General features: G+C 38.6%; 1 protein-coding gene across 3 annotated transcripts in view; it reads right to left on the minus strand.

Moving 5' to 3' along the window:
• Nucleotides 1-25,246, minus strand: part of RSU1 (Ras suppressor protein 1) — a 103,405-nt gene that overhangs the window by 22,551 nt on the left and 55,608 nt on the right. Inside the window, exon 9 of one of the 3 annotated variants that reach the window (XR_010424939.1) lies at nt 301-490. The exons of the other annotated variants lie outside the window; for them this stretch is intronic. The gene's annotated coding sequence lies outside the window, so the exon portion shown is untranslated. The remainder of the gene's footprint in view (nt 1-300; nt 491-25,246) is intronic. 3 annotated transcript variants of the gene reach the window in all.

Consider the following 25,246-nt stretch of genomic DNA (forward strand, 5'->3'; position numbering starts at 1 on the left):
ACCAGATGGTTAAGACTACCTGAGGTGATGGAGTGGGGGAAGCAAAGACCATTACTGTTTCTCTGCAGTCAGGACATACTTTCATCTCAGCAGATAAACAGCAAGGAACTCCCATCTTCAATTCAAGTCAATGGTAAAACTTCAGTCCCTTGCATTGAACAGGGTTGGTTTCTCCTTGGGATTCTAGGGTTAAACTCTCTAAGCCTAATTGATAATTCTGTATCTGAAAATGAGGGGTTAAGATGAATAATTACAATTTTTCTCAGAGACGTTTCCTTAGATACTGCAACGACATTTTACCTGAGCAATCTGCTTATGGCACTGTTCCACTGACCAATATAAAGGATGTGGGATCAAGGGCTTAATTCTTGCTGCCAGTCAGCTTGCAAATAAAAAGGCTTTCATCCAGCACTGAGCATCCATTTTCACCACGCCTATCACCACAGGATCCACTCAAATCCTCGCTGCTGCCCATCTTCCTGACACTGGCCTTTGGAAACACAGATAGAATTATGCTTTAAAAAAACTCACACCATGTCACATGTGTACTAAGCAAAAATAACAGGCTGAAATATGCTCTGGTTACCACCAACTTCATTACCTTTTTTTTAAGCTACAAAGACACTTTAATACTTATCTCTTATGAGACATATTTCCCTTCGTAATCTGCTCTTACCTGAAACTTTAGCTCAAGTGCCACCTCAGACAAATCACCCCCTTTGTTTCTACTTTGTGATCTTTGGCTTGTTGATCTGGTTCCTACACCTTGCAGTTCAAATGGCATACAAATAAATATAAACCAAACAACCACGTAGAAGTTCTTATACTCCAGAAAGCAGAGAGCATGAGGACAGGTTGACTGAAGACCTCACCTCACATCTAGAAGGGGAAGCGCTTTTCCCTTTCTACCAGAGCATATGAACACAGCTTGTTACAGGCACTGCTGCGTTAACATGACAGGTTTACAAGGCCCTGGCTTGCTCAGCAGTAATGATCCTTCAACATCCCTGTCAGATCAATGCACAGCTTTCCTCAGGACCCGCTTACCGGAACACTGGTCAGCAGGGAATGTAACTTTGCAAAACCATGTTCAAACCAGATGGCTCTACCAGGAGCTGCTGTAGGGAGAGACATGGGGCTGTTTGCAAAGTCCTCTGATTCGGGATGCTGGAGCAATGCATCCCTGACCCTTCGCTGACCACTCTGCAGCTCAGCTTTTACTCTTACCTACAATCATTGAGGATTTTCGCCTCATGATCTAGTTTTGTTTCTAGCCCTTTCCCACCACTGGGCTGTAATTTTTGGCAAAGTCGTATCCTATCTGGTCTTTGCCCCCCAAATAGGAGACAGAGGGAGGCAGTTAAGGTATTGTCCTGAACGTACTTTGACAAACTGCAAATGTAAAGAAAACATGCGACATCTCATTACCATAAAAACATGCTGTTTTTTAATCTCTCCTAAACATAAGTGTAGCTACACATAGCTTGATCATGAAGATCTGTTCAAAAATAGAAATAAAACAAAACACCCAAGAAATGACAGCTCAGCAATTAGTGTTGGGCAATGAGTCATTTCTTATAGAGCCCCTACAGCAACTTCCTCCTCAGAGACAAGAAGGTATTTGAGTGGAGGGGGCAGGCGAGAAAGGTTTGATAAAGATCAGTTTATTTTTTTAAATGTCTCACTGTTACAATCTAACCTGGTGAAACTAAATTTCAATATTTTTTCTATTTAAGCCATTATGTTCTAATCTTCTTGCTCTATTCAAAAGTAATAGCTGTGAACAGCATTGCTATTAGTCCAAAGGGAATTCAGACAGTAATTATTCATAGTTACCTTAATCACAGATGCAGAATGTATAAATAAAAAATAATTTCTCATTTTGAAAGTATTATTTTTTTGACAGTCGAAAGTCTACCCCACAATTTGGAAGCTGTTTCTCAAGGATTTTAATTTTCCCTACTCAGAATTACTAATATGAAAATACATTCTTTCAAAATGTCAGACATCAGGCACTAACACTGCATGTGTCTGAGTCTCAAATGTGGCTTCACTGAAGTGACACTGCCTATTTAAAACCTGCCTTCTCTGAGAGGAAAGACATTAATACCTAACCAAAGCATGCTAACATTGCTCCAGCTTAGGAGGCTGGACACCAGCAGCTCAGAGATGTCAGAAGACTGGTACTACAGCCCTAACAGCAAGCTTTAGGGCACAAATATTAGTTTCACATAAAACAAGGCAGCATTACAGTAACTCAAGACGAATGTATGTTGTTCAATGCACGTAATTTCTTAATAGGAATTTATCCAACTGATCTGTTTTAGAAGAAAGCAAAAACAGAATGCTGGATAGCAAGAGCAGCCAACACCAGGAAGAATGGAACAAAGCTGGTGTGGTCTCCTTGCTGGGGTCCCATCACTGGGGGCAGTTACACAGTTAAGGTCATAATGGAGCAACTGCAGACACTGCATTTTCAATCTTCTTCAAAACTATTATTTAATTCCTAATATATTGCAGTCTCCATCTCAACACCAGAAATAGTATAAAATTAGGACTCAGTACTTATTCATGAGATTAAATTTAAGCAATTCTTCTTTTCAAGATTGCAGGCTTAATTCTCCTCTCATTTGCTCACACACAGAAAAGGAGTAACTCTGCCGAGGTCAATGTCAGTGCAAGAAAGGGATGAGTCATTCCTAAACTGCAGGTCTGTTGAAAAGGAAGAAGTGATTTCCCAGCCAAGGCAGCACAGACAACAGAAGTAGTGAAGAAGCAGAGCTATGAGTTTCAGCTGCACAAGACTGCTGAGCCTTATGTTGTTGTATCTTTACTGTTATTCGTACTCATTAAAGCCAGCTCGAATACTTTCTGGCACGGTAGGTACCAGAATTTCCTCTTAAGAACAGACAAAAGCAAGGTAGTAAATCTGCTCAGTTTACATGCCATGGGACTGATCCTTGCTAGGTGTAAACTGGAACAGCATGATGGACCTCTTAGGTCAGTGGACAATTTCTATTTTACTTTCAGAAGTTAGGTGATTACAGTATGTATGTTTTATCCTTTTCTTACATTCCAGCGTAAAAGATCTTGCCTTTGACACAACTGTCAAGACTATACTCAAGAATTTAATGGGTGGACTGGCTGTGGTGATAAACAAACAAGTCCACAGATGACTCAGAAATGTTACCAACATAATCAAGTCAAATTGGGAACACACATAGTGCACAAAGGGACCAGCAGATTAGATTAAAAGCCACTGAAATGATTGCAAGGAGGTCTACATTTAATTACCAGGATACAAGATTCAGATGGACAGACAGAACAAAAAGAGACAAAACGAAACACAACCCTGAAGGTGCCTCCTACACAGCAGAAAAGAACTGAAAAAAGGAGTAATGGATATTTTACAGATACAAGTATTAATAAGGATTTCTATATTTCTTTTACTTCCCTGTGAGGGGAACTTTCTGTTCTGACAGTGACTTCTTTGATAGACAAGAATACTCTCACTCCTAAGGTACCAACTTAAACTGCCTCTTAGGAAGGCTCAAACACCGATGAGTACCACTTATTTGGGGAGTGCCAAACATGAAAACCCTTGTCAAAATCTTGACAAGCACCATAACCTCATACCTATTGGAAATCAGCCAGAAAGATGAGAAGGAACCACTACATTTGCAAGAAACTTTATCCAGCAGTTCAAAGCCAGTACAAGAAACCTGTCAAGCCAGTCAGTCAGACATTTCAGAATCAGAAGAGTGACACAGCAGACATGACACACTGAGTAACACAGCAAACACCAGCAGCTGAATGGCCAGGACCACCACCAGGGATCTGCAAGGGAAATGTCATGTAGGTAACAATTCTTCCCCATAACTGCTCTGACTCTTCCCTTGGAATGACTAATTTTTAACTTGTTGGGATCTAAAGAAATCCCATCAGAACAGAAAAAACTAGTTTTGCAAAGTTTAAAACCCATTCCAGCTTTAAGGAAAGGAAAGCACGGAGAGGCACGGATAATACAACAAAAAAATGGAGAACTCAGTTTTACCAGTCTCTATTCAAGAAGAATTAGCAACTTTGTAAGACACTGATCTCAGATAACATGCCTGACCTTGATTATTAGATCTATCACTAATACATGGCAATGCCACTAGACAACCTTTTTTAAATTAGCCATACATGCCCAGAACATAGGAATGCACCAATCATAAGTAGGAAAAAGGCCACACCAGGCCAGAGGATTTGGAATTGAAAAGATCCCTTTGAGACTGGATCTATGTTGTATGCAGAAGATGTTGGAGCACCAATACATCTACCATTTAAGTGGCCTGTGAGTACCGAAGAGTGTGGAGAGATGTTCTCCTCTGCATTGCATCTGCTTACTGAACTGCTGGGCTTTAAAACAACATCTCTCCCGTGCCTGCTCAGCCAGTCCCCTCCCCAAAACACCCCAGTAATTCCACTGAAGCATGTCCCCTCTCCTCTGCATGCCCATAATGTTCTCTTGCCGTTGGACTTAGGGAATTTCTGTCTGATGCTTTTCATCACTGAAGTTCTTAACTCCTTTAATTTGGCAAATCTATGGCATTATGTGATGGGACTTCAAAGGTTAAAAAATTAATAAATTAATAAATTATCTGGATAATGCCTTTGCTGTTTGAAAAAAAGCATTTTGACTATTGTGCTCTGCTTGGCTGCTAAGTGCATGCAGTAACCATCAGGAACACTTGTTGGGAAAACTAGCAAGTGTCTCTCAAAAATGCAATGAAATTATCCCTTTCCTGCAAATAGGATTTCTAAAAGCTGGTTATTTTGGCCGCTTCCAGCCTGCATGAACACTTCTCCAGCAGGAAGTGCAAGAATTTTTCTATATCGGGTTCTCATCTGTTTCTCTGAAATTCCCCAATCAGTACTTAAGAATGAAGTAATTTTTTAATCAAAAGCCTATTCAGAGAGCTGTCTGCCCTCAGGTCCATCTCATTCATCTCTCTGGACATGGGTTTCAGTTTTTTCCTCCAAAGAGGTTAACAGATTGCTGTAATTGGATGGCCCCAAGAACAGTGCTTTAAGCACCAGAGCAGCTAGGAACAGAACTCAGTCCATGCTCTAAGCAATGAAAGTGTTCCCCCTTATTAAATATTGCTAACTATGTGTTCTAAGTACTTCAGGGAAACGTATGATCCAAGGAGTTAATTCACTTGCATCTTGCTATGAAGAGGTCTTCCCTGGCATTCAGGTTGAAACTGTTCATATCCCAAGTGTAATAAGCAATAAAAATATTACTCTGACTAGTGGTTTCATCTTTTAAACATCTGTAGACTGTTATGATTCTGTAATTAACTTCCTCGCCTTACAGCCTTAATGGCAACTACTAGTGCCACAGAAGTACAGCTCCTCACGTCTTCTGCTTTATTTGCAAGCCTATAATCTCAATTATTTTCTAAAAGTACTTCCTGAAAATGCACAAATAAGAAAAGATGTCTTTACTGACCTCTAACATTGTGAAATCTGTACTATATTTGTCCTCATTAAAAAAGCACATCTGGTTCTGCATTCTTCCTGTGTTTTGGTTTGTTGTTTTTTGTTTTTTTTAGGAGAATTTTAACAAGATCATAAGGTATCTTACTGTAATTACAACAAGCAGAAAAACAAAACAATTTTCAACTAATTATACACAGAGAGTTAAAATGGACATGTCTGAATGACACGCAAAGCTATGTGAAGCACCACCTTTTAAGAAGCCTAAAACTTATCAAGAGTCACATACTCCATCACAATTAACACTTCTTGAACTTTCAATCTGAATATGCTTCATGCCTCAGTTCTCAAAAGAGTTGAAATATCCATGTAGAATTGGTGAATATTTATTGAGTTACCATCACACTGAATAACCAAACAAGGGTAAATAGATAAGTCTAATCTTCTGTGATGACTCTGAAAAAGAAACTATGTGAAAACTCCTAACTACCAAGTCAGATTAAACTTTTCAGTATTAGAAGATAAACTGAAGCTTTCCCTAACATTTCATTTTAACAAAACTGAATATATTAACTCTGCACTAACAAAAACTCAGTTGTTATCTATTGGTACCACTCACAGATAAAACCGGTCCCTGGGATGGCTCAGCATCACATAACACCAACCTACAGTATGTGGTGTAGAGGGAGTAAGTCCCACAGCACCCTTCACAGTGAATCAGAGATGATACATCTGGACAATACCAGTTAAATCCATAAATACAGTGACTCACTGGAAGGATAATAAGATATAATCTCTTATTGAATCAGGATGTGCAATGATGGATATCCTAAAGAATGATGGATACGCTTCAGTCAGAGGGAGAATTTCTGCTAAACACAGTGATATCAGAGGCAGATCTGAAAAAAATATTTACAGCCTTCAGATGAAACACAAATACTATATCAAAAGCATTTGCTGTATCACTTAACCCAGGCAAAGATATAAAACCACTTTTAAAAGCAAATCTTCCAGAAAAATCCAGTTATCCAAAATACGTTTCTTCTATTTCCTGATGCCAGAATTTTAAAGCAATGCATTAATCAAAATTGCTTCTAAGAAGTAGGTTGTTTCTTTTTCCTTTTTGTTTTTAGGGTTGGTAGAGAGCAGTGGGGTGAAAAGGACAATAGACTCATTCATTAAATTCCAAACAGACATACATATTCTTTTGTACATAAACTGTCAAGAAAGTAAAAAAAGATCACCATTGCCCAAGTGTGAATAAAAAAAATGTAATTATATTGAGAGTTCCTGTTTTAAAGGTACCAGAATCACCTGTCACATCAGAGCACTGTTCTGCGAGTCTGAGGGACAACTCTGAAAGGTATTTTTCACTGAACTGATTCACCAGAGCTACTGAACCAATGAACACAGGAAAACCGTTTCAACCAGCAGTGCCTACAAAACAGTTGGACTGAAAGGAAGAATTATTTTCTCAAAATTTGAAGTGTGTAAAGACATAGGGGCAGAAGACGGCAAAAAAAGTTTTCTTAAAAATATTTGAGGAATCAGCTAGGACTCCTATATCAAACACAAGGGGAAAGCTCTCTGTGAGCAGAAGCACCAGTGAAGCATTTGTCCCACATTAAGCCCTGCTCCCATGGACATTCCTGTGTGTTATTTACATGCCCAGGAATTCTTGCAATGCTCTGAGGGAAGGGTGCTTACCTGGGAAGAATGACTGGATGACAAACGTTATTTCTGCAAAACACATCCTCCTTAAAAGCACTGCACCTAAATTGTACTACAGATCTAATATATTTCTTAGGAATTACGCTTGAAAACATGTGATTTCCCAAAGCCTTGCTTTACAATTACTTCTCAATGTTTTTCATCAGGTTCTAAAATAGTCTGGTGGCTTCCAACATAAAAACTAAATGTATCTCCCAAAGCATCAAAAAATACTACCAATAGATGAAACCACTTTACCTGACTTTTAAAAATACTGCTGTTGGAGTTACAAATGCAGGAAAGATAAATAAGAACTGTTGCCACTAGATGTTGCTGAAAGAAAACTATTTCACACCATTATATGGTTGCTTTGAAGCTTCTATAACTCTGTCAAAATGCAGGTGAGATATTTTATGGGTACAAGAAAAATATTTCTTAAGTTCTGTGGGTTTCAAAACTTGCCTACACCATGTGCATGCTAACCATATGTGAAAATGAGATGGACAAAGATCCCCCACGTTATCTAAGGTGCAGACACAGTTCCAGCAATGATGCCATTTGATGGACAAGTCATCACCAGTATGCTGAGGATTGACAGCTCAAGAGCTGCTCCTGCAGGAGCTCCCTGCACATGTCATCCAGCCACCCAGTAAATGGCAGGTGACTTTACTGGAGGGGTACAGCACCTTTGTCTCAGGATATGAGGGTGCATTTTGGCAGGTCTCAGGGAGCAGCTGGTATGCTGGAAGGTGGGGTGGCTCTGTGACCAGGCATCTCACCCTTGCCCTGAGCCTCAGCACTGAAGAAAGGACAGGGAAGCACACGTGTAGCAGCTGAGGTCTTAAAAATAGCTTCCAGCTGCAAAAGCTGAACTGACCCTGAATAATTGTAGCCTCTCAGGCAATGTAGCAGTTACGGAGCGACTCTACCTAGACTATGGGTCAGCAACCTTGCCCAAGTGGCACGTCAGACTGCAGGTATACAGCCCAAAGCAGCAGAAACCCAACAGACACCAGAAGACACTACATCTCAGAGGAAATGTGTCTCTGTCCTCTACAGAGGAAACAGCTCTTCCATGATAGCAACCTGGTGGGGAGCAGGTGGCACAGACACTGCTTCTTTGGGACCCCTCTTGGCACAGTAGAAACGCCATCTCCCCTTCTGCTAAAGCACTTGATCCTCTTTGCAATACACTGCTACACAGACCGTGTCGAACACAGGGCTGACATAACATGAAGGTGCATGGGCAAGAGGAAGAAAAACCCATATAAGTCTCAATGCATCTCCTCCTGTCAACCACAGGTGACTTCTGCACAGTCTTCTTTTAACTGCCATCCCAACTAACTCCCATCCCATCTTCTAACTCTCAAAAGAATAATAACTTTTTCTGCTCATTGAGCTTTAGGTGGATCCATCTCCAATAACCTGAATATTAAACATTTGCCCCCGAACAGGAGTACTCTGGCCTCAAGCAAGGATGTCCAGGAGACTGAAATACAGCTCCTTACAGAGGCAAAAATTGCACCTGGAGGGTAATGATATGGCCAGATGCAGTGCCTGGGTTAGGTGATGGCATGTGCTATGACTATTGCTCCTAGTACACAGCAGATTTCTGTCTGGTCCATGCACGCCAATTTTTTCTGTAGGAATGATGGTGATGGGGATATGAAGAGGAGTGATCCTGCCTTCAGACAGCAGCAGAATGAGGCTGGGAATGAATGACATGCTAAATAGCAAACCATCTACCTCCTTCCTTTTGTCTGTTTTACTTCTATCCCAGATTATTTCTTGTAATTCTTGGATTATGAGAAATACTTACTGAAGTTCCTCTGTATCGTGCCACTTATTATTTTACAGTTCTCTTACACATCATGGTTGATCATTTCCTTCCCAGGATGGAGAGTTCAGGTCTATTACTGCAGATTTGTATTTCTTACTGAATACATAGTTTTCCAATAATTATTATTTTAATTACGTTAAAGGTCTTCCCTTTCTAATTAGGTAATGCCATTGAAAACCTATAAACTCTGAATCTACAACTCTTCAACTATTTCTGCTATAAACGTACTGTAAAATTCTAAATTTTGCTTTGTAACCAAATAGACTCATTTTTCACGTTTTTAATATGATTCCAGGCTGAAGAGATTTTGTTATAGTTTTACAGATGTGTACTTCATAAATCACTTTAGATACATGTATACACAATCTTAACCTAATAATTATTTTGAAAGTTACAGAATAAGAAAAATTGCTTTACAGGCTTCAACTGCACAATGACTTCTTAGACAAAAACATTATTTTTATCATGATTGTGCACCTATAGACAATTTCTGCCCAATGAAATCCAACAGAAAAAAGACAGAATTAAGAACTTTTTTCTTTTTCTAAATTAAACAAATCCTATGTGTCATGTTCTCCTTGATGGACCCTTCTAGGCCGTGTTGCCCTTTCAATCAGGAACAGACTCAAACCCTTACTGTGAAATAAACAAACAAAAAATATTTCCCAGAGGAATAATTTTATCCCTTTCTAGGTAAGTGTCCCCCCTCCACCTTTACATTCCCATATTACTCTTGAAAGACACTGACAGCAGAGTGAAGGTACTGTCAGCTAAAAATTACTTCTGCAGTGGACAGGAATTCAATCTTGTAACACTTCTTTTTGATCAGATAAAATTTTTGTAGACCCTCTCCTAAAATGGAAAGTGGATTTTTTAATCAGATTCATCTTCTGGCAAAACGAGCCTTGCTATTTCAAAGGAACATTGTGAATGAGATGGTTTATTGGAGAGGAAAATGATAGCTACTGGCTTTCTAACTGGTAGAAAAAAAGAACACAAAACATCAGCCATCCACTACTGAACAGAAAGACTACAGGAGACAAGTATTTGCCAGAATATCTTCTAAGACTACCTACTACAATAACTCTACCTTGTTACAGGTTTTACAGATAAAATGAGAGAAAAGTGAGTCTGAAGGGAAAATTGCTGTAGGTGGAAACCAGTGTTTCAGGCTGGATTTAAAACACTTCTGATGGTAGAACTGAACTAGTCCCACTGCAAGCAAAACACTTCAGTTAAAGACAAACAGGGCTGTCCCAAAATATTCCTATTCTGTAACAAGAGATCTACCACAGCATAATACATTAGTACTTCACAGTTTGTACTGTTACTCTAAGTATGCTTCACTAGTGAATAAAAATACTAAGGTTGATAAATTAGCTTTTTTTTATTTGTTTAAAAGTTTAAACAAAAAACCCTCAAGAAAATTACCAAGAGAACACCTCCCTCACTGGCACTGAAAAACAAGAGCAAAAAATTATGTCCATGTATGTAAACTTTTAACTTTGCTTTTTTATACATACTCATTTTACTAAGCGCATTTCCAGTTTAAATAAAATAATGCTATTTGAAAAAGTTTACATTTGAAATGTCTTCTTTGCACTTTAAAAGACCCTGACATGACAGTCAAGTTTTACAAGGTGATAAAACACGTCTGTTCTTGAGCAGAACTACACACCTTCATCTTTGCATCCAACAGTGCACCCAATGCTGGAGTCTGACAAACAATACCTATTTTGCCATCTCTTACTGTTTAAAGGGCTTAATAGTATTTTGTGTAGATAACTACATTACATACAAATTCTTTGTCATCTATTTGGGTGGTGATATATATAGAGTGTACTGCTAGCCACAGCAAATGTGATTTTTTTTTTTTAAAGGAAAACTATAATTTCTTATTCTTGAAGCCTGTATTTTACACCTTTTGAGTACAAGCAGATAAAATTTCAGTGTCACTATTGCTGAGATTTCCTGCTATTTTTATTTTCTACTGACAGAATATTCAAAGCTGACAAATGTTGTATAACAGACATAGTTATTAAAAGCTTCAATTTACAGCAAATAGTGACAGTTTGCTTTTGCTGCTCATAAACCAAAAATCTTAGAGGTGTAAATAGCAGGAAGGTGACAACAAAACACTTAGATAGATCTTTAAATAATTCTACAAGTAACAGTGATACAGAGTCACAGATCTGCTTTCATTGTGTGCATCTGACATCATCAGGTTTATGGATCTTGAAACTGCCATTTTAAATTTGCTTATATAAAAAAAACCCCAGGTACCATAAGCCTAAGCAAACAAAAAGACCAAAAAGATAAATTGTGTAGTATGTTTAAGCACACCTTTTTGAACTGCTGGGCTTTGCTGTGAGATATCACTGCTCTTCTTTACTGAGGTTGTGCTTATGTTTGATGAAGTGGTGTCTGGCACCTCTCCAATTCAGTCCCTAAAATGATTATTTCTCCTCCCTCACTTCCCTCTCTTCTGCTATCATAAAAGAGTTGGAAATTTGGGTAGCAATTACTACTGAAGCTTTTCAACACTCAAAAAATTTGTATCTGTTTTTCAATAATCATATCAATTTATTTCAGCACACAGGTCTTTGAATCAGATTAATTCTAAGCCTGTATGTGCAACAGTGAGGTAGTTGTGTGAGATGCTGAAGATCCACACACTCCTGGTATTAAAAACTGAATTGCTGGCTGTATATCCTGTAAATTAGTAACATCAAAAGGGAGAGTATGAAGGATAAGGAAGGAAATCATAGCTGCCACTTCATAGTAAAGACTGGCAGAACTCAACCGTGCTGCAGACAGCTGAAATTCTTGGTATTTATGATGTTCTGGCTTCACTGCGCTTCCCAGTTCCCATGCTCTGCCCAACCTCCACACCTGCACGAAGGCTGAGGCAGCTGGAACATGTTGGACCTCACCTCAGGAAGGCCCTACACCAGGTCTGCAGATGGGCAGCATCCCCAGTGTGATGGAGGTTACAGCGTTTGATCTCCCCACTAGCGAAGAGCACTGGCACAGGAAAAGGTGACTTACTGAGTGGCAGAAATGAAATATAAAATCGTCTTACCCTAGCTGAGATCATAAATGAACATGCTGAGTAACTATTCTGTGACTGCAGTGTCCTACGACCCTGACTGGGCCAGTGTGCACAGTTTAACAAGACTGATGGTACATTTTACTTAAGAGATCTCGCCTTACTTTTTTACTCCTTTTTCACCGAGAAATTTTTTCCCACATATTCAGCTTTAACTAAATAAGGCCTCCCTGTGCTTGAAAACCTGCATTAGTAAGTCAGCATTTTGCACAATTGACACTAAACTTTTTTTCATACTTTTTTCTTTCACTGCACTGTGACTTTGCTCTCTAGTAAGTTAAAAATTCCTAGTAAGACTAATTTTCACTAAATCAGTCTTGCAGGAAAATATTTTTTGATTTTGTTATAATATGCCCAGTAATTGCCCTGAAGACTAAAACAATAGGTGCCTCAAACAAAACAGTTGTTTCAAGTTCAGCGGGGAAACCAATTTAAACACAGATGTGGGTTCTGACCAATGCAAACTGCAGCATGTTCATGCACTATCTGCATACTACGGGATGCATAAAAACCCCCCAAAACCTAATGAATACCTTAATAAGAGCAACAATACTAAAGTTGTATGTTTGATGCATCAATTTCATTTCTTACCTTTTCCTACTTATCTCAGGGGGGAAAAAAAGTAATGCTGACTAACAAAACAGTGAAACTCTATTTATTTCATCTTCTCACACTGAAATTTTTAAAGATGACCTACAGAAGGCATTTTTTCAGGCTCCACTGCTGATTCCAAAAAATCTCCAAAAGAAAAACCTTTTGAGAGCCAAACTTGATAAGAGCAGAAAACAATCTCATAAGGTAGGCAAAGTATGCTGTGGCACATTTCTCTACTTTAAACAGTTATTTTTGCTCACTAAGAAAATTGGTAGTTTTGTGTTCATATTCTTTCCTGACAAAGTTGTGTTTTCAGCCACAAGAGGATATTTTAAAAGCTCTTAACTTTTATTTTTATTTAACTTTATTTTAATTTTTATTTACTTTTAAAGTAAATAAACTTCTTTCCCACTTCTACGTTGTAAAATTCTTCAGGGTTGCGACCTACCTGTAGTGTTTTATGTGTGCTTCACATAAAACCAGGGAGGACACCTCCCTCTAGCAACACATGTGCTATAAAGCAACATAATGGGTCTGAAGTAAGAGGATTACACAACTCCACGACAGAGTTTAAGATGATGGAGGTTATTACCCTGCAACGAACTCTGCTGAGAAAGCTGGAAGCAAACTGAATCTGCATTCCAGACTTCAGGTGTCCTTTAGGAACAGTTGTTGACCATAATTACAATCTCTCTGCTGAGATTTTTTTTTCCCCAAAAAACCCCATAAAGTGTCAGGCCTCTTTTTTCCCCTTTGGAATTTGATGTTGCTATTTAAACATTTTTTCATTTAAATATTATATATTTAAATACATACATAACATACACATAACATTTATGCACCTAAAGCACGAATGACAGACCTGAAGATCATTCAATATTACGCAGCAACAAAGATGGTGCTAATTACCACTTCAGGAGCTTTTTAGGGAGAAGGAAAGCACAAGGTACTTTCTTTTCTTCTTTTTTTTAAGAGTAAGGGAGAGGGGGAGAGGAAGGTCAAAGAAAGGCCAGATTTTGAGAACACAGTAAGAAATGGGAGTCAGAAAAATAAAGCTGACAGGACACAGAGAACTCATACGCTTCAATCTTCTGCCCCATGACAGGATCAACTCTAGTTTGAGATTTTTTTTGAAGATCTGCAGCGATGACAGAAGTTAATTTGAGTCCAATTTTTTTTCTTATTCTCACTAAAGATCACACTTTTTTCCCCCTTCCTCTTCTTCAGAGACTTGTTTGAAAACATTTCAGCATATACTTCTTCAGGGTAAATCCCTCAATTTCATCCCTCTTTCCTCATAGGTCAACTTTTCTAGCCTTTGACTTGCCTTGTTCCTCTGCTCTGGACTTTCTCTAATTGGTTCCCATTTTTTTGCAGCTGGGATACATACCTTAAAATAGGGCTGACAGAACTGGGTACAGCAGGAACATTACTTCCTCCATGTCACATAAGACCCTTCCGCAGTGAAATGGTGGCATTTGCTGACACTCTGTGGTTCCAGAGCTCATTCTGCAAATCCAGTGCTCAGCAGTAATTCCCAGCCATGTATTCCTTCAGTCAGTACTTTACACCCAGCTCTGCTGAACTGCAGGCTGTTCTTTTCAGGACACATTTGAAATGTTATTTTATTTTCCAAAATCATTGAGGGTAATTTTTTTTTACTGTAACTCTATCTCCTGTACTGTTATCTTCTCTTCAACTCTGCTAATCACTTTATCATGCTGTCATGTCTACAGAAAAAAATACTTCTCAAAATACACAAGTTCCCAATTTTTCAGAGGAATACTTTCATATACAAATGAACTCTATGATTAAAGAGTCAGTAGGCAAGCAATACAGTAAGTAGAAAAGAAAGAAAAACAATGTCTTATATAAATACTGATTTACTTTGTCTGTGTTATTCATGGTATCATCTATCTCTTAATTTTTTCCCTTTATTCTTAGTTAGCAACTGCTTATATTGCAATCTCAGGTCCAAGCAGTGGAAGGGAATGTGCTTTAACCTTTTGTGCAGTAGAGCAACAACTTTTCCCAAACAAGCAGGAGTGGAGGAAAGACAATCTGACTTGGACTGTGAGATAGGGTCAAAAATGGCATCCAGGAAATCTCTGCCTCAGAAGTCTGCTGAAACATCTGATTTTTCTCACAGAAGTGCTGGCTATTCTAAGAAATCAGCCACTGCCTTTCTTTAAGTTTTCTTTACTCAGATTTGGCTCAAGAAAAGGATGAAAACTTGAAAACTACAGTCATTCTGAAGTAGTTTTCCAATGCAGGCACTTACATCCTAATCCAGAAAAATGCTAAAATTAATGTCCAGCAGGTGTAGGCCTGGCAGGTGTAGGCATCTATAAAGGAATCTATAGCTGTTAAATGAACTATATAACACCTCTAGTCATGTGCCCCATTACAATAAGCACAACAATGACAAAGAGGGAGTCAGAGCCCTAGGGGGTATAAAACTGTAATGAAATAGAACACAGGTTGGATAATATGAATAAGGTGTTGGGTGAATTAAGTTTTCTTGAGAAGTCTTGAAAATTTTTCCACCAGAATTCAAGCAATCAGGACTTGAATCCTCATGCTGTTTCCTTCACATCACTCTGAAAATCTGGCCATTGCCCACTGTCCAGATAGCAAAGGGCATAATTTCCCTCTGCCTATGTCACACTCATGAGTGTTTATGTTTTTTCTGATTCTCTTTCCCATTCCACCTGGAAGTGGGGAACAGGGAATGAGTGAGTGGCTGTGAGGTACTTAGTTGCCAGCTGGGGATAAACCATAACACATACAGCAAACTCCTGATGTGTTTCCACCTACTTATGTATGGACAAATCTCTCTGACATCCTATGGCAAGGAATTAACCCCTTATAACTCAACATTTTCAATAAGGTCCCATTTATATTGTGAAGCATCTAACCAGTTAATAAAAATAATCATGAAATTATAAAGCACTTTGGAAATGTTTATTCCCTTTGACATTGCTTTGCCTTTCAGACTTCTCAGTTCTCAGGATCAGGAACTGTCTTGTATTTTGAATATCGTCCAGGATATTTTGGTAGCATCCAAAATCTAATAATCATAACAGCAATAAAAGCAGTAACACATTTCAGACAGTGTCCTTAGAGATTTCATGTTTCACAGGGTTCAGCCAATTAATGGAAAAATCAATGTTGCCAGTAATTGCTTTTAGAGTCAGTTGGTTCAACTCCTTCGAGTATGATGGTTATATTTCCACCCACTGGGTAAACAACCATGATGGAAAGCTCATTTGCATGATTTTTAGAACATATCAGCCCAAACTGAAGTGATCTGCATGATTTGGGAGGCCCTACAACATGATGTTTTTGTCAGTGCATGTGCCAACATTAAAAAAACCTTCTCTTGCAACTCAGTATGGAAGCAGGGTATTAGGAAAAAAAAGTCCTAATAGAACCATGTCTTTTTAGTTATAACACATTTTGAGCTTCTTCCACCACTTAGTCAACAAAATTAGCAATCAGTAGAAATCCTAAAGTGAGACGGATGGTTTAGTTACTGTCAGTAACGTATTTCAGAGATCTGTAACAAATAGCAGCACCAAATGAATAAATAATGTTCAAAGCCTAACAGCCGGCTTCCCTAACAGTGTGAAAATATGTAAATGTTACACTGCTTTACTCTTCAAACTGGCTCTCCTTTCATTCCTCAGAGACTCTTCTGTCAGAATAACAAGCTAAAAACAAAATATGAATGACAAGTGCACATACTTAGCTGATTGAGAACAGAGTCGAACAGTAACCATATTAATCTCGTCTCTCAAAGAGGCTGTGTGAATTCCGGGCAGAAATATCGATTTTGATCTAGTCTACTGCAGTGTAGATTGCTAATTGGTGTTCAAAATCTATGCTGAGTGCTTTCCTAACAAATGGCAACTTTCAGTACTTTTCTTAGTTCAATTAGGACACCTAGAATTTTATACTTAAAATCCATTAACACTGTCAAAAACCTCAGCTATTTCTATACATCCTTGACAAAGATTTGACTTGTGAACTTTCAGTGTATAACCAAGGCCTCAAGACATAAGAAAACTGTAAATGTTATCAGTGACTTTACTCTTGATCTGGGTTTTTTCAGTGAAGCAAGGATGTGGCCAGCAAATTGAGGGAGGTGATTCTGCCCCTCTACTCCACTCTCATGAGACCCTACCTGCAGAAGTGCGTCGAGCTCTGGGGTCCTGAGCACATGGACCTGTTGGAATGAGTCCAGCAGAGGGCCACCAAGGTGATTAGAGGGCTAGAACACCAACCCTAAGAGAAAAGGTTGAAAGAGTTGTGGTTGTTCAGCTCGGGGAAGAGAAGGCTTCAGGAAGACCTTACTGCAGCCTTTCAGTACTTGAAGGTGGCCTATAAGAAAGATGAGGATGGACCTTTTAGGAGGGTTTCTTGCAACAGGATGAGGGGTAATGGTTTTAAACTAAGAGAGGGTAGATTCAGACTAGATATAAGGAAGGAGTTTTGTATAATGAGGATGGTAAAACACTGGAACAGCTTACCCAGAGAGGTAGTAGATGCCCTATCTCTGGAAACTTTCAAGGTCAGGGTGGACAGAGGTCTTCCTAAGCAGTATATCCTACTGCCTCTTGGGGCGGGGGGGCTGCTGGGTTTGATGGGTCACAGGTCTAAAACAGAAAGTCTTTTCTTATGTCCTTAGGATGTCCATTGTGAAATGGGAGCTGAAGCAGTCAAACCACAGGTAATACCAGCCACAGACGAACGGGTTTATTCAGAAAAAAACTACCAATATATTTGTCCAAAAAGGTCAGAATCATTATTTAATATCTAGCTATGAAAAACTCTCAAGCTACTAAATTAAAACTGAAACATTTCATACAGAAGTTTCGCTGTGAAAGGTTAGAGAAACAGTTGCCTAAACTCCAATTAGTGCTGTATCCCGTGATTTTCACACACTAATTCACAAAGGCCCATTTTAATTAAAGGAAAAACGCCAGGTCACTTTTGTTGGCATCATTAGTTGGAAAAAACCTCACAACACCCAACAAACCAACAGCAAAAAAAAACAACCCAGCAGGCACAAGCAGCTGTTTACCACTCTGTAATGCTGTAAATAACAATTGCATTAAATCAGAGTTCAGGAACAAGGCCCAAAGTTTGAGCTAGTGTTATTCTTTACTGACTCCAAAAGTTTCTGAGATTTTAACAGTAAGAGCATTAAGCATTTCCCCTCAATGGAGTAGGTTCACAGGAAAGTAAAGGGTATAACAAAATTGATGACAGTATCTCCTTGGCTGCTGTTACAGAAGGACTGACCAAGGGTAGTTATTGGCTCAAATTGTCCATTATGCTGGTTAAAAAACAAGACTGAAAAACTTTCAGCCTTCCCTGGTAAAACTGATGTCATGTTCTGAGAGGGAAAAGGGCTGTCTGTCCTCCAAAAGGAGAACGGAAAGGTTAAGCTTTCCAAGTGGTCCATCTTTCATCCCCAAAACAATTGTGCTGACAGTAAACCATGAGCCTGCCACTGCCCTGAGACCCACAGGTAGTAAGAAGTGTCACTGCTTGCAGAGACTTAACAAAGAAATTAATATCACTGGCTCACTGTTAGTCTGTAAGTGCAAACTCGTCCTGGTCTCTCAGTAGCTTCCAGCCAGTCTGCCCCTTTTTGTGCTGGATATCCAGCAAGAAACACCTTCTAATCACAAAACTTCCAGAAAGTCCATAAAATATCTTTTATCTACATTGTGCTGGCAGAACAGATGGGTGAGGCTGTCTGGAGAATCATGTGCTTCTCTCAAACTGCTGCCCAACTAAAGCTGTAAAATGTTGGATGCTAACTGTAGACAAACACTGTCACACAGAGGGTTTGAGGCAGGTCAATCCCCTCAAGTCAGCACGTACCTCTACTGTTTCGGAATCAAGTCACTTCAGGTATTTGTCTTGTCCACTTGCTATAGCAAAAACTTCTAATAACCCCCATCTGGACACTGATTTCTGTTATCACATCACTTCAGAGAAGCACATGTGGACGTACAGACCACTGACAGGCTGGGAAGAGCCACAGCGGTAATTTGTGAGAGGAGCTTTTGTTCTGCCTAAGAAACAATGAAGCTTAACAGTGCATTTTCACTGTCATCCTACTGCCCTGAACCACTGTATCACACTGTCTGTAGAGAAGAAAGACCTTTCACACAGTATTCTGCTGAAAAGCTAAAATGGAAGGCAACCCCCACAATTTGGTATCTCAGTCCCAAACATCTGAATCAGTCCCAGACATTTGAGAACAGGAATTAAATTAATAAACATTACTGTGGAAAAATATTTTACTTTAGGTAAGGGTGAGCTCAGACATGATGTGGATAAACAGGCTGCTAAAAAGAGAAATTCCTTGGATTTCTGCATATGGATACTTATTATAAAGCAAAAGATTTCAACTACAGTATCAGCCTGCTCCAGCTTCACACAACAAGACCCAAGCAACTTCTAACTGATCTACATTCCTAATGTGGAAATGTTTTAAGTTAAATTTTTCTTTCCGAAAGCCAAACTTTTCTTCTTGCGCTCTTGCAAATTACATCAAAAAAATAAATACATGGTTCATAAAGTAAGGCACACAGGATGTATCATCTTAGGTTATTTCTGTATATTGGTACAGGAAGACTTTTCTGAACTCTATTGGAAACAAAGATGTCTCACCTGTGTACACAAATTAGCCGATGTTTATGGAACAGTCACCAGATAAGGTAACTGTGACTGTCTTATGGTCACACTAACTGCACATCATGTTGGTAGAAAGCCTCCCCATCCTGTATTTTTTTTCAGCAAAAGTCTTGTTACCCAGACAAACACAGGGAACAGCTGTGAGGCACCACACACTCCATAGCTATACAACTGATTTTTATAACTTTGTTGGGACCTTTGTGGGTAAGGTCATAAAAATGCATTATGAACATGTTTCACCCTCCTATGATATTTTTAAAAGAACCAATTTATAGTTGTAAGTTGGAGAATAGATAAATACATAAAATGTAATTAAATGCATAGTCCTACTTTTTTCAATGTATATTCCTTATTCATCTAAATAAAACCTTTTTTAAAAAAAAGAGCAGCAAACAAATAGAAAATATGCATTGCTACTAAACCTTTTAAATGTATTCTTAAATGTAAACTGCAAATACATGTTTTTAAGAGATGCTGATAGGGGTTTTGGAAATTGCCCCATGGATCATTCTAAAATTTAGAAAAATTTCCATTATAATGTCATGATAAAATGATTCAGAAAATGTATTGAAGCAAGACACAAGAATAGAGCAGTTCATCTAGACTGCAACCAGTTATGAATAATTTTAATAAATATGCAAAGACTACATTCTGTCACATAAAACAGCTAGTCAGTTGTAAACCTACAATACATTTTTAGGGTACAGTATGTGTATATCTAGAATTACATGATTAATTACGATCCCCATGAATATAATAATTTGGATTCTGCAATATCTACATTTTGCACCAGTTCCTCCCATGATTCATTTTGATAATCTCAGTATTTTACCTATGAATATTATTTTTACAAATTTATTTTTAACACCATTTGTATTTTTATTTTGTGTCACCAGAATTCTGCACTTCAATGCTCATTGTTTTCTAATCTATCTTTCTCTTGGAATGGAGTTAATGGATGCATCTACTGAACAATATGTAATTTCAGCACTAAAGCAAATATATACAGGATGTGGGAGAATATTTATGGATAGATATGTGTAGAGACACATACATCACAAACACATAAACGCACAACTTCTTAGAAGTCCACCTCTATCCTCCTGGCAGAAACACAGGGGACATTTCAGCTTATCTTAATGCAGACTCCTTACTTCTCAATATGTATACTCATTAGTGTTCATGCATATATTCCAATGTACAAATGTTTAAGTGAAAGCAGCCTTTCTGATTCCCAACTCCATTGTCTGGAGTTATATATATATAAGGAAAGGAAGACTGGGGGTGAAATACATCCCAGTATTATTTAATATCACAAATCAATCCTTTACAGGGAAAAAAGAATGACTAACCTTTACCCTTGCTACGAGGGTCTCATTTTCTTATACATAAATGTTAATACCCTCTCCAGTGAGGAAATAATGAAAGCAACTCACACTACCTACTTTGTGAACACAGGTAAATCTCACTCTAGTAAACCAAGTGTCAGAGTGTCAAACTAAACGTTAATAAAGTGATGAAACTAAGTTTATGAATAATTATATATATTAGCACACGCGAGTTGCCAAGTAGAGGGAATATGAAGTTTTAATTACCATTCATAACACCATAAGCCACAGAATACTTGACATTTAAATGCTCATAAGTAAGTATTACTGAAAAAAATAATAAACAAGTAGTGCAATACTTAAAAAATTAAATCTTAAGAAAAAGAAGCAAACATAAATACTGCCATAATCCAATGGTAATCCAAACACAACACCAGTCTGTAAAAGGAAGGTGTTTATCTTTGCAAACTGAAGCGTCATAATATTTGTGAGGGCTCAGGTCACTGTCACGAACCCAATAAAATGCATGTGTGGGTTTCAAGATGGTTCATAAGAACCTTTACCTGCAAACTCTCCTCCATAAGACAGTGTGCAATGTACAGATTATTGCAACTCTCAGACATGTATTTGTCCCACCCAAAGCTATCAATCTATGAAGTGAATCACTTGCAACTGATACACTATTACCAGCCAGATTTTGACTATAAGCACATCTGAATCTCTATGGCAATCTAGTTGGTAGTATCTCATCAAACCAACAGGTCTGGAGGAAAAGGAAAAATCTGAAAGAGATTAAAATCTCACTTATGGCACGCAGCTACAGAATAGTCTCAAAAACTGAAGCAAAGAGTAAACAAACTAATCAAAATCTAGAGTGTGAAATGCCAGAAATGCTAAACTGAATTTCTAAGAATTCCATCTGACTTCAGAAAGAAACTCTCTTGTTTCAATTCCCAGAGTAAAATTGCAAATTGAAGTCAACCAAAAACCAAAGAAAAAGGAGCCAATGTTACTAATTAAAAAAAAAAAAAAATTACTTGGTAGAGAAATTTGTAGGCAATATAGCATGATTTGATGTACCCCTGTGTAAAACCGTTTTTGAACCATCTTTCCTAGTAATATCAAAAGTATCACACCAGAGACTACCTCAGATGCATCATGTCAGATACAGAAAGTATCCAGATACACTGAACAGAATGCATCCTCACTAGCTTCTAATAAAAATGCAAGGTACATGAGACAGCCTCATGAAAACAGAAACATCATCCGTACCTCGAGTTTTCCATATTACTGATTAGAACAGCCCTTGACACCCCTTTCCATCAGTCCTACGGAAGGGGCTGCAGGATCTTGGATTTAAACCCCACTTGACCTCTATGTGCTGAAGAAAGGGTAGATCTTTATGCCTTTATCCTATCTATGTTACTGAAGAAAACGCTAGTGAAGCCACAGAAAACAAAGGCCTGGCCAGGTAGGTTTTTACACTGGAAGTGACGTGAATTGAGTTCCCAGCAAAGGGAGAGAAAAGAAACTGTGTTCTAACGCTGGTCTGCTGTTGACTGGCTGATTTGCTGGCTGACTGAACTGCTGATTCTTGACTACAAAATTCATATATGGTTTTGTCTGCTGGTGTGCTCTTTGGGAGCTTATGACCCTAAGCTGGAGATACTTTGTGTTGAGACCTTTGAGAAGTTACTAAAGCGACACACGAAATCTGTGACAGACACAGAACTGGGACATGGAACTTTTACCCTGTCTGCCTCCTGATACTTCTCCAATTTATAGAAAGACTTGGAACTCAAACACTCATTTCACTATTCAGCAGATGCTGCCTAATTTACTCTGGAGCACTCTGAAATACATATGTATTTCAAGCAAGCAATCACTGCCTTTAATCCACAGTATTTAACAGTTCTATTAACTGCAGTTTTACATATTCTACCACAAAGCTGTCCTAAACCTGGACCAGGTCAAACCCCAGTCTGCCTTAAAATCAAGATCAGAAAAGATTAGTCCTTTCTCTGAATGCAAATGCTAATGAGCAGCTGCCACATAAAGGTTCACAAAGAGATGGTTAGCTATTGTGATATGTTAATGACAAATACAACAGCTTAGAACTTTCATGTCTTATTACAAATTTGTCTCGAAAATAAAGTTGAAGAAAATGTGCAGCTGCAGTCAGATGTTAGCACTGACTACTTGATCACTTTTAAAACCACCACACCTTTAAAGCTATGTCTAAAAGAGAAATAAGAGAACTAAATCCAGTTTTTTTACACCTTACATACACTGCTAAGTGAGCAACCTACAGCTGCTCATCCCACAGACAGCTGTATTTTCAGTCATACTTGGGACCAAAAACACAGAAAAGGACAATGCTGAAGTTAAACATATTTCTCATGTAAAAGCACAAAAGGTGGAAGAAGGAACAGTAGGATTTCTTTTGTATTGTTCACAGTTCTGCACCACTTGGTAGCCATCCAAAAACATCCTTTCTGGTTATTAACACAGAATAAATCCAATCTCCCTTCAGTTATTTTTTTATTACACAAAACATAAGAAAGCTAGCTACAAGAACTCCACTAATGAGACTTGTGTATTTTCAGCATCACCAGATTCATGTAAAATACACAGGCTGCCAGGATTTTGTCCTTCCCCCTAATCTCTGAACACAGAAAAATCCAGACCCCATTAGTTCACCGATGTTGGGGAGTTTTAATTTTTTAGTTCTTAAAAGCACTTGTGTTCTTTTCATAGGCTGGCTTCATTTGGTGCATGAAGTAGACTCAGGTTCTCCTCCTTGTGCTGTTGGACAAACAGCTGAGGAGCCGTTTGCAACCAGCTCCTGGAACTTAAACCTACTTCAGCTGTGCTGCCTCTTCTGTGGTTGCACCGCTGCCCTCTAGCCTAGCACTGGCTGTCAGGCACTGAGTTTGAGGAGGTAATTTGGACTAAAACTGCCAGAATAAGTTATTAGTTTCCAGCTGTATCAGCTCCCTGAATCCCCTTGCTACATGGACACATGAGAGCTCGAGCTGGCCTGGGTGCACTGGTGGGAACACACTGGGCTGGCCTCACCAGCATCCCACCCACGGAGTAGTGCCCCACAGCCTTCTCCCTCTGGGCGTCAGGAGCATGGCTTAGCTTTTTGGTGAACTGTTTTTGTCCCTGAGGTGCCCACTTGATTATATAGACAACCTAAGGTGGCTCTTTGTCCTCTCCAGAGTGCTTGATTTGCCTAGGCTCCACAGAACAATACAATTTTCTCATCATTCCCCAAACACTTGCCCTCCTCTGAGGACATGGATACCAGCTTGCATGTAGATTTTCCCCACTGACGCATTCAGCAGCAGTTATCAAAGGAAGCCCCGCTCCCCATGCTGTCACCTGCATGTTTGTAACCACACTCCTGTGGCTTCGTAACCTTGCAGTCAAATAGGCCAGGGGGGCCAGGGAAGCCCACTGCTTGTGCACTGACTGGGGAGGAGACTCAGACAGTGTAGATGTTATTTGCTACAGTGTTTTGGTAAGATGAGCATTTTGCTTTAACAAAAAAGAGGGGAAGTATTCAGCTTTGACTTCCAATGAAAGCCACAAGAATTGTGACCAAGAAATTCTTCTTAAAATACCAAACTAGAATAACGTAAGATTACTGTTTCCGATAAGACACTAGAGGTCTAACTGGAATGAATATCAAAGCTCCTTAGGTAACCAGATCAGATACTGAAGTACTTTCATGTCACGCATTACTCGCAATGTACTTCCACCACATCCTACTCCTGAAGCATACATGATCTACTGCAACTAACTATAAAAGTTTCAGATTTTAATTAAAGCTCTATATTACACAACATAGAAGTTTCATGCCTAACCAGAATGGTGCTATCATGAATTTTATATATATATATATATATACACATATATATACAAAAGAAGGAAGAAATGTCTAGCACAAAAGGTAGCAAATTGTGTCACAATCACAACTATTTTAATGAAAGTGCAACCAAAACCTCTGACCCTAGCAGTAAATGTAACACACAAGTGTCAAAAGCATGTAGTCTTGAATGATCTTTTACATGCCACTTTGTTCACCCTATTAAGATGCTAGTTGTTTCTTTGATTTATCTGCTAATAAATTTTTGATGACTAGTGAGTCTCATAAAAATTGCTCTGGTGCTGACTATGTTGATTAATAAGCCCAAAGAATCGAAACTGTCAGAAATTCACGGGCAAGAGTAAATTACTGCCAAACATACATTAGATATTCCATAAAATATAAAATAAAAAAGGTTGATTTGGTAATTTTATCTTGCATCAATTTGCTTGATACAATTTATATTCGGGATCATCACTGTCAGTCCTTGCATACCTTTTCCTTTTTTAAAGTAAACAATAGAGTAAATTTAAATTTGTGAGAAATGAGCAGGAGACAGAACATCAAATGCAATATCCAAAACTAACATTCAG

This window comes from Pseudopipra pipra, chromosome 1, assembly GCF_036250125.1.
Source record: "Pseudopipra pipra isolate bDixPip1 chromosome 1, bDixPip1.hap1, whole genome shotgun sequence".
Classification (NCBI taxonomy): Eukaryota; Metazoa; Chordata; class Aves; order Passeriformes; family Pipridae; genus Pseudopipra; species Pseudopipra pipra.